The 8,185-nt window shown below is 60.6% G+C and overlaps 1 pseudogene; it reads left to right on the top strand.

The window, feature by feature from the left end:
• The first annotated feature begins 400 nt into the window (after positions 1 to 400).
• Positions 401 to 2,769, top strand: LOC147984753 (uncharacterized; annotated as a pseudogene).
• The last annotated feature ends 5,416 nt before the right edge of the window (positions 2,770 to 8,185 follow it).

The following is an 8,185-nucleotide window of genomic DNA, read 5'->3' as shown; positions in this document are numbered from 1 at the left end:
CAAGGAGCATGATGCTCAAGGATCTTTCCAGCCGGCCAAGGAGACGAAGAAGATACCTCTTGACCCCGAGCATCCAGAGAGGTTTGCCGTCATCGGGGAAAACCTGAACAGCAAATAGGAAGGCAAGCTCGCCGATTTCCTCCGTGAGAATCGGGACATCTTTGCATGGTCCCCCAAGAACATGCCGGGTGTTCCGAGGAAATTCGCCGAGCACAAACTACACGTTTGAGAAGACGCAAAGCCAGTCAGACAACCCCTTCGCCGACTGTCGGAGGAGAAACGCAGGATTGTAGGGGAGGAGATAGCCCGGCTCTTGGCGGCCGGCTTCATCATGGAAGTTTTATTTCCAGAGTGGCTCGCCAACCCGGTCCTTGTGCTAAAGAAGAACAACAAGTGGTGCATGTGTATAGACTACACAAGTCTCAACCAGGCCTGCCCCAAAGATCCCTTTGCCCTGCCAAGGATAGACCAAGTGATAGACTCCATAGCCGGATGCGAGCTGTTGAGTTTTTTGGATGCTTACTCCGGATACCATCAGATAAAGCTGGATCCGGACGACCGCCTGAAGACCGCCTTCATCACGCCGTTCGGAGCCTTCTGCTACCTGACTATGACATTCGGCTTGAGAAATGCCGGTGCCACCTTTCAGCGTTGCATGCAGAAGTGCCTCCTCAAGCAGCTCGGCAGGAATGCTCACGTTTACGTGGACGACATCGTGGTGAAGACGGAGAAACGCGGCACCCTGCTGGGAGACCTCAAGGAAACGTTTGAGAACCTACGCCGGTTCCAAATCAAGCTTAACCCCGAGAAATGCGTGTTCGGGGTGCCAGCCGGCCAGCTCCTAGGCTTCCTGGTCTCCGAACGCGGCATCGAATGCAACCCGGTGAAGATCAAGGCCATCGACAGAATGGCGATCCCTACCAAGCTTCAAGACATTCAGAAGTTCACCGGGTGCTTGGCCTCCCTGAACCGCTTCATCAGCCGGCTCGGAGAGAAAGCTCTCCCCCTCTACCGCCTCATGAAGAAGAGCACTCACTTCGAGTGGAACGACCAGGCCGACCAAGCTTTTCACGAGCTGAAGAAGATGCTGGCCACGCTGCCTGTCCTCGCGGCGCCGACTGAGAAAGAGCCCATGCTCCTTTACATCGCCGCAACCAGCCGGGTGGTCAGCACCGTCATCGTAGTCCAGCGCCCAGAAGAAGGCCGAGCCCAGCCGGTCCAGAGGCCGGTGTATTATTTGAGCGAGGTGCCGTCCGCCTCAAAGCAGAACTATCCGCACTACCAAAAGATGTGTTACGGCGTGTACTTCACCGCCAAGAAGCTGAAGCACTACTTTCAAGAGCATCCCGTTATGGTCGTATGCACTGCCCCGCTAGCCGAGATCATAGGCAGCCGGGATGCATCCGGCCGGGTGGCGAAATGGGCCATCGAGCTGGCCCCCTACACAATCTTCTACCAACCCCGCACTGCCATCAAGTCCCAAGCACTGGCCGACTTCCTCGTCGACTGGGCCGAGACCCAGTACCTACCGCCGGCTCCCGACTCCACCCATTGGCGCATGCACTTCGACGGGTCCAAGATGCGCACCGGCTTGGGAGCCGGCGTCGTCCTTACCTCTCCCAAAGGAGACAAGCTCAGATACATGCTACAGATCCACTTTGCCGCCTCCAACAACGTGGCCGAGTACGAGGCGCTCATACACGGGCTCCGGCTTGCCAAAGAACTTGGCATTCGCCGGATCCTATGTTATGGCGACTCGGACCTGGTGGTCCAGCAATCATCCGGCGACTGGGACGCCAAGGACGCGAATATGGCGAGCTACCGTTTCCTGGTCCAACAACTCAGCGGATACTTTGAAGGATGCGAGTTCCTCCACGTACAACGAGCCAACAACGAGCCAGCCGATGCCCTGGCTCGAATAGGCTCCACTCGACAAGCAATTCCAACCGGCGTCGCTCTACAACGCCTCCTCAAGCCGTCTATCAAGCCGTCTCCGGAATCCGATTCCATCTTCGTGCCGCCTGACCCCGATGCGGCCGGGTCCGGCTCGAAGAATCAAGTAGCCGACCCCAAGACCCCCGTAGCCGGCCCGGCGACTTCGGCAGCCGGCTCGGGGACTTCGGCAACCGGCTCGGGGACTGCCACGACCGGCTCGGGGACTGCGGTAGCCGGCCCGGGGACTGCACCAGCACTACAGTCGGCGGCCGACTCCAGCACCTCACCACCCAGCCCGCCCACCCAGGTGGCAGTAGCCACTTTGGCGGTAGAAGAAGTCACGGCTCCATCATGGGCTCAGTCCATCCTCAACTTCCTAGTAAACCAAGACCTGCCGGCTGACGAAACAGAAGCAAGACAAGTCCAGTGTCGAGCTGGAGCGTACACAATCGTCAACAAAGAACTACTCAAGCGCAGTGTCACTGGAATCCTCCAACGGTGCGTCGAGCAAGAGAAGGGCATTGCAATCCTCACAGACATTCACCAAGGAGAATGCGGCCACCATACGGCCTCAAGATCACTTATCGCCAAAGCCTTCCGCCATGGTTTCTTCTGGCCGACTGCTTTGGATGACGCCAAAGAATTAGTCAAACATTGCAAGGGATGCCAACTCTTCAGCTCCAAGCAACACGTGCCGGCTTCGGCACTCAAGACCATTCCCCTCACTTGGCCCTTTGCCGTTTGGGGACTGGACATGGTGGGCCCATTCAAGACGGCGTGCGGCGGCATGACGCATTTGCTCGTCGCCGTGGACAAATTCACCAAGTGGATTGAGGCAAAGCCGATCAAGAAGCTGAATGGGCCGACTGCCGTCACGTTCATCGCAGACAAAACAACTCGGTACGGCGTGCCGCACAGCATCATCACCGACAATGGCACGAATTTTGCCAAAGGAGCCTTGGCACGTTTCTGCGCAGCCCAAGGTATCCGGCTGGACTTAGCATCCGTCGCCCACCCGCAGTCAAACGGCCAGGTCGAGCGAGCCAACGGCCTCATCCTCTCCGGTATCAAGCCTCGACTGGTCGTACCTCTGGAGCGCTCAACCTGCTGTTGGCTCGATGAGCTGCCGGCTGTCCTCTGGAGTCTGCGCACTACACCAAACAAGTCAACCGGCTTCACCCCTTTCTTCCTTGTATATGGTGCCGAGGCGGTCTTCCCAACTGACATCAAGTTCGACTCGCCTCGGGTAACCATGTACACCGAAGCGGAGGCCAAGGAAGCACGAGAAGACGGCATCGACCTGCTGGAAGAAAGCCGGCTGTTAGCCCTCAGCCGGTCTGCAATCTACCAGCAGGGTTTGCGCCGCTACCACAGCCGGAAGGTCAGGCCAAGATCTTTCCAAGAGGGCAATCTTGTGCTCCGGCTGATCCAGCGAACAGCCGGCCAGCACAAGGTCTCAGCCCCTTGGGAAGGCCCCTTCGTCATCAGCAGAGCTCTAGGCAACGACTCCTACTACCTGATCGACGCACAGAAGCCGAAGGCGCGCAAGAGAGACGACTCCGGCAAGGAGTCGGAACGACCATGGAACGCCAACCTCCTCCGAAGATTTTATAGTTGAAATGCAGTATGTACCGCGCTAACTTTTGTATTAATTACAAGACAATAGGCTCCCCGAGGAGGGCTCGGGGACTGCCATCCCTTATTTATGAATGAACAGTATCATGCTTATGACCTTGTCGTGTCATTTACTTATTCCGTCCGGCACCGAGTTTGACTAGTCGGCTCGGGGACTCACCGACTGGAGTTATGTTAGAAGTCCTACCCATAGTCAGACAAGTAGTGTGCCGGCTCCCAAGCCTTCTCTTGCCAAAAGTCGCAGTTCGAAGAACCGGCTGTCCGGCTGGCAAGAGTTAAAGGCAGGAACGGGCGCCCACACGATAAACGGCTAGGGACTAACGGACTAATATAACAAAAGCCGGTTTTTCTCATACCGCCGAATAGCTACCAGAGTAGCCGGCCGGCCGGTTTCCATTCACTTCACTTCAATCCAAGAAAGCTCAAGTACTTGCCTCCCCAAAGAGGGAAGGCGGCAAAGGAAAAAGCCTAAGGATAAAAAGCATACGCGAATGGAAACCAAACATGCACATGATAATATTTACATAAAAAGATCTCCGAGAGGCCAGCATTCAACATAGTTTGGATACACCCCTAGTGGGTGGAACTGCAAAAACTTAACAAAGATTGTTCAAAGACAACAAGGCAGGAAAGATAAAGACGGCAGGTCAAGCTGGCGGAGCGGCCGACGAGCCAGACTGGTTGGTGGAGACGGTCGTGCCGGCTGAAGGAGCGGCCGGCTGGCGAACTTTGGCTTTGTCGCCGCCTCCCGCAGAGGGCGCGCTTCCACGCGCCCCGTTGCTGGAGGAGCGGTCGGCCTGAGGTCGGCCGGTTGTTCCACCAGCCGGCTCGACGTCTTCGCCGTCCTCCTCTTCGTCATCCTCGCCTTCGTCGCTGGAGGCAATCTCCTCCGCCGAGTCCTCGCCCACCGCCGGGTTCAGCCCGAACCACTCCTCCGGCTGAGCAACACCGTCATCATCGATTTCGGGTGCGAAAACGCTGATGTCGGTGCACTCGGCGATCGTCGAAGCTCGCTGGGCGATAGCCGGCCTCACCTCCTCCAGCTCCGCGTCGGCCTCCATCCGCCAAGTGTGTAGCTGGTCTAGGCTCAGCCCAGGGTACCAAGCCCGAACGAACTCCAACGCCCGCCCGGCTCCGAGGCGGGCCGCCGACGCCTTCCAAGCCTCAAAGCGACCAACTGCGACCTCCAGCCAGTCAGCAGTTCGACTTGGGGTGCGGGGGATCGTCTCGCCGGGCCAGAGGGCGGCCAACACTTGCGCCCCGGCACGTTGGAGCCGGCGAAGCATCCGATGAGCCGGCTGCAACCGCGCCTGGATAGCCAGGAGCTGCTCCTCAAGTGTCCGGTTCGCATCCAGCGTGATGTTGGCTCCCGCCTGTCGACGCGCCTCGCGATGGGCCTCAATGCTTTGGGCGGCGAAGGCGGAGTAGCCGGGGAAGTAGTCTGCACCAAAAACAAGCAACATCTCAAGATAAGTCAAAGAAACCCAAGCGGCAAGGGGCAGGGGAGGGCCGAGGAAGGCAGCTTACCGTCGATCAAGTCCTCGATCCGGCCGAAGCCTTCGTCCAGGGCTCGCCGGGTCTCAGACCAGCTCACCGCCACGATCTCATACTCCGCAATCAAGGCGGCTTCGCTTTCCTGCGCTGCCTACAGGGCCGCTTTGTGGCTCTCCTCTTGGTCGGCCAGCTTCTTGGCTAGGCGATCCCGTTCCTGGACCAAGGCGGCGCACTCGGCCTCCTTGGTATGAAGGGCGGCCTTCGCTTCGCCGAGCTCCTTCCTCAAGTCGGCGTTGGCCCCTGAAGACAAGGAAAAAGAAAAACCAATAAGAAAAGAGTCGTCAAGAAAGATCCGACCTGACTGCGCAGCAGTCGGCCCGAATCTCGGGGACTACACCCAGTGGGTGCGCTGACGCGCCCCCACAGGAGACAGACAAGTTTGAGTACTTACTTCGGCTGTCGGCCAGGTCGTCGGTCCTCCGGCTCAGCTCCCGAGCCTGGGAGTTGAAGGCGGCAGCACGAAGGTTGTGGTATTCCTGAAAGTTCAGAAAAAAGCAAAGTAAGATAGCCGTCGAGAAAGATCCGAACCGACTGCGCAGCAGACGGCCCGAATCTCGGGGACTACACCCAGTGGGTGCGCTGACGCGCCCCCACGGAATAAATTAAGAAAGCAAAGCAGCCGAGAATGAAGGACTCACCCGGATAGTGGCTCGCGTTGACAAGAACTCCTGGGTGAACTGTTGCAGCAGGGCGGCCTGAGTTTGCAGCCGGCTCTGGACCCCTTGAGCCGCCACATTCAGCTCGCCGGTTCCCCCGCTGGGAGTCCACTCGGATGTGGCAGTGCTGGCCGCCTCCAGATCTTCCGCCGACTGGCCTGCGCCCGCGGCTCGGCGCAACTCCGGCGGAGCGGGGCCTCCCCCTGCGCGCCGGCCTGTCGCCGGCTGCACCTCGAGGCCGGCTCTGTTCTCCGGCTCACCTCCGGCCGGCTCCTCTGGCGCCGCTGACGATTGACCGCCTTGGCCCGCTCCGGTTGGCGCTGCTGGCGGCACTCTCCCCGCCAAGGCCACGGGGTCCTCCCCCCTCTCCAACAACGGCGGGTCTTGGACGATCTCCTCCGCCAAGGGCAATGGGGTGTCGGGGGCTACGGCTCTGCAGCGGAGGCTGGCTGCGCGAGCTTTCCGCCTCCGTCTCCACGGTAGCCGCCTCCGTCTGGGCCTTGGCTGCCACGTCGGCCTGCTCCCTCGCCGCCTGGGCGGCCGCCTTCTTCGCCGCCTCGCGCTCCTCCCGCGCTTCGCGGGCGTTCCGCTCTGTGGCCTCCCTGAGATCGGCGCGGGGGTCCACGCGGCGGGAGCTCGAAGACCCTCCAGCCGGCCCCACGACGGAGCCGCCCGGGCCCCGCTCAAGGGAAAGCGGCGCCCTGTCCAGCATGCGAGGAAAAGTTAAGAAGAATATTCAAAGAGAAAGAGAATGATGACGAGAATGCGGCAAGGCAATTGAAGACTTACGCCGAGACCGCCTGGGGCTGCTTCACCGCCTTGCGGAAGCGGGTCGCCTTCGCGGCCACCTCGTCTCGCTTTGTCGCCGCGGTGGAGGGCTTGGACTTCTTCGGCCGACTGCCGAAGAGGCCTAGAGCAGCCCGGCGCTTCTGCGCGCCGCCGGCAGCCGGCGCGATAGACGAGCCCGCGCCCTGTTGGTCGGCCGCCGGCTGGCGACGCGGGGCGACTTCGGCTTCGAAATCGTCCGGCCAGTCCTCGAAGCTCGCGGTGAACCTTGAGCCTCTGGGCTCGGCGCTGTCCCCCACGACGGCGTCTTCCATGGCGGCCGCCCCCAAGTCCGGGTCGTCAACGTCATCAACCGTGCGGTCGGGGGCGTACTGGCGTTCAATCCCTGCCGCCCCGGCCGGCGGCGCAAGAAGAGGGTTCTTCTCAAAAGAACCGACTGGTCAGAGGCCGGCCGTCATGAAGCCGGCTGACGACAAAAAGAAGATAAAGAGAGAAACTTACCACAGGTGGAGGATTGGCGCGAGAATACGGCGCCTTGCCGTATTGCCAGTCCCCGGCGAGCTTGCAGTTGGCGATGTAATTAACCATGAGCGCCACCTCCGCGTGGGCCATTTCCCATGTGCTCAGCCGGCTTGGGTCGAAGCGGCCGCTCATCTGACACATCATATGGGGCCGGCTTTGGAGAGGGAGAATCCGGCGCTCCACGAAGGCGGCCACCAAGTCGGCCCCGCGCAGGCCTTCCGACTGAATCATCACCCGAAGCCGGGAGATGGCGGCGTTCCTGGCCGGAGACAGTGACTGGGACCGAAAAATCCACGAGGGCTGCCTCCCAGCCAGCGGGCCGGCTACGTAAGCCGGCAGCTTGATGTAGTCTCCCTGCTCGGCGATGTTCTTCACGTAGAAGTACGATTTTTGCAAGACCTTCACCGACTGGATGAGGGGGATGGGCGGGAACGGGTTGTTCTCGCTCGCCCTCCTCATGGCGATGAAGGCCCCGCAGGGGGTGGGCACGCCGGCGACGACTGTGCCGAGCTTGCTCTGGAAGAACTCCCCCCAAAGCTCCAGCGTGGGGAGCAGCCCCAAGAAGCCTTCGCAGAGGGAGACGAAGGCCGACAGGAGCATCACCGCATTAGGCGTGAGGTGATGCGGCTGGAGGTTATAGAAGTCGAGGAAGGAGCGCAGAAATCCGCTCGCCGGAAGGCCGAAGCCACGCAGGCAGTGCGAGCGGAAGACGACCCGCTCGCCCTCCTCCGGCGCCGGCGAGATCTCCGTCGCCGGCGCCAGGCGGACTTGCACGAGGTCGGTGCCAGGCAGGCGCCGAGTCTGGCAGAGGAACTCCACATTGTCGTCATGAACGTTGGAGCCGTCCCACGAGCTTGACAACGCCATGGGAGCGAGGCGATGTGGAGGCGCGGCGGCGCTGAGACGGGAGGTTGCGGCGGCAACAAGAAGAAGAAGCAAGGATTAGGAGGGGCGGAGCGAGAGAGGGCGTGCGAACCTCTGTCGCTCTCCCTCCTCCCCCTACTTATAGGCTCACGTGGCGGAGCCGAGGAGGCGCGGCGTGGGGAAGCGTGGGGATCGATCGTGCCCACTCCCCACGTCCTGCGATTATTGAGCCT

The sequence above is a fragment of the Triticum urartu genome, chromosome 2A (genome assembly GCF_056163025.1).
Source record: "Triticum urartu cultivar PI428250 chromosome 2A, HENAU_Tu73, whole genome shotgun sequence".
Lineage (NCBI taxonomy): Eukaryota > Viridiplantae > Streptophyta > Magnoliopsida > Poales > Poaceae > Triticum > Triticum urartu.
This window is presented reverse-complemented; position numbering and strand designations above follow the sequence as displayed.